The sequence below is a fragment of the Gossypium arboreum genome, chromosome 3, assembly GCF_025698485.1.
Source record: "Gossypium arboreum isolate Shixiya-1 chromosome 3, ASM2569848v2, whole genome shotgun sequence".
NCBI classification, from domain to species: domain Eukaryota; kingdom Viridiplantae; phylum Streptophyta; class Magnoliopsida; order Malvales; family Malvaceae; genus Gossypium; species Gossypium arboreum.
In genome coordinates, this window is record NC_069072.1 from 22,024,614 (window position 1) to 22,026,922 (window position 2,309).

At 35.5% G+C, this 2,309-nt stretch overlaps 1 non-coding gene across 1 annotated transcript; it reads left to right on the plus strand.

Moving 5' to 3' along the window:
• The first annotated feature begins 1,839 nt into the window (after positions 1-1,839).
• On the plus strand, positions 1,840-1,946 carry LOC128290852 (small nucleolar RNA R71). The gene has a single exon (XR_008280637.1). It is a non-coding gene; the product is annotated as a small nucleolar RNA R71 (small nucleolar RNA).
• Positions 1,947-2,309: the final 363 nt, after the last annotated feature.

Below are 2,309 nucleotides of genomic sequence, written 5' to 3' on the forward strand. Positions count from 1 at the left end.
AAAAAGAGAGGGGTAAGCATTTACATGCTTAGTAAGCTCGAATAACTAGAAAGTAAACTTACCAAGTGTTTAACATGCATCCATGATAGATAAGGAAACCAACAATTATTAAAATGGTTCCCTATTACATGCACTCAATCAATAAGTTAGTAGCATAATCCAACATCATATAATTTAACTAGATGAGCTCATCATTTATCATCTTATTGACATACTTCATATTAATCCCGTTGAGTTTCTAGGAAATCTCGATGGAATACCCCTTATCTGTCAATTCTTACGAATGATCATTTCACATATATGCACTCCCGCAAACCTTACATCTTATGACAGGATTACCAGTCCAGGCTAAATCCCCCATATCATGAACTCATAAGGTGATGTCGGGATTACTAGTCCAGGCTAAATCCCTTATAACGACAAACACCCTTAATGAGCTCAGATCTGAATTACCAGTCCAGGCTAAATTTAGACCCTAATCGGATTACCCGTCCGGGCTAGATCCTTTCATACTTGAGATCACGGATTACCCCTCCGGGCTAAATCCTTACTGCAACACATGTAGGATCTCTTTACACATATCAATGAGGGTTTATCCATCGAATTCCCTTTGTCAACATCATCCGAGAGATTTTTCACATGTTACCATCAAATATGCATTTCTATGATATTTCATGCTAATAATAAATGCAATCATCATGCATTCATAAATCATTCAATCATGTATATGAGGGGTTTAATTTAAGTTATCCGAACTTACCTGGTATTCTTTTCGGAGTTGTGTTTCGGTAATTCCGAAACCTTACGTTTTCCTCGATCGACCTTCAAAATTTGTTCCTCAGGGCCTATAATAATAAAAATAGATCATTAACACTCCAGATTATCTCTCATCCCCGGTCCAAATGACTATTTTGCCCCTAACCTTTGACATTTTTATGATTTAGTCCCTAGGCTCGTATAATGAAACACATGCACTTTCTATCTTACCCAAGCCTAGCCGAACACTTTTCTCTCTTATGGCAGCCTACATTTTCCATTATTTTCTCATTTCTACCACACATTTACATCTTTTGCAAAATAGTCCCTATAAGGGTTTTTCCTGAAAATCAACTAGGAAAAGATGTTTAACACATATTCATCCTTCATATTCCTCCACAATCCATCAAAATACAAATAAATCATGCATGGGTAAATTTTTAAACATGAACCCTAGCATGAAATATGGGTAGAAATGAAGAGAACAAGCTACCGGAAGTCCAAAAATACAAAGAACATTAAAAACGGGGCTTGGGAGCACTTACTATTGAGTTTGAAAATGTTGAAAACCCTAGCTATGGTGTCCCTTCAATTTTTGGCAGCCATGGAGAAGAAAATGGCTGATTTTTGCCTTTTTTTTCCCATTTTATTTCATTAAAAGGCCAAATGACCAAAATGCCCTCATGCCCTTTCTTTAAAATTTCATCAATGCAAGCCCATTTTTGTCCAAAAATTTAGAAATTGGGAAAATTACTCTCCAAGACCTTCTAATTCATAACCCAAAGTAATTTCATACAAATTACTTCTAGAATTCAAGTTTTGTAATTTATTCAATTTAGTCATTAATTTCCAATTGAACACCTTACTCAAAGAATTTCTTCATGAAACTTTAACACATGCATATACTCATATTCTAGGCCTCATAATAATCATAAAGTAAATATTTTGATGTCATATTTGTGGTCCTAAAACCACTATTCTGACTAGGCCCTATTTCGGGATGTTATAGCGGCTGCGTCGATCAGTTGCCTAGTTGAGGGGTTCACATTGTTGTAAAAAGTCTAAACCTATAACCATAAAGGTAACCCATGGTGAGGGTACCTTCTCAATAAGTCCTTGTATCTCTCCCATGCATCATAAAGAGTTTCTAGATCCATCTGCACAAAAGAAGAGATATCATTCCTCAATTTAGCCGTTTTAGCCAGCGGAAAATATTTAAGTAAAAAATTTTTGGTCCTTTGTTCCCAAGTAGTGATTGAACCTTGTGGTAATGAGTTCAACCATTTTTTAGCCTTACTTATCAACGAAAAGGGAAACAACCGAAGGTGAATGACATCATCAGAAACGCCATTAATTTTAAAAGTGTCGTTGAGTTCCAGAAAATTCACTAAATGAGTGTTTGGATCCTCATCCTGCAAACCATCAAATTGAACAAACTATTGTATCATTTGAATCGTGTTAGGTTTCAGTTCAAAATTATTTGCAGCAATAGCAGGCCTAACTATACTCAATTCAGTTCCTGTTAAATTAGGTTTAGCATAACCATACATAAT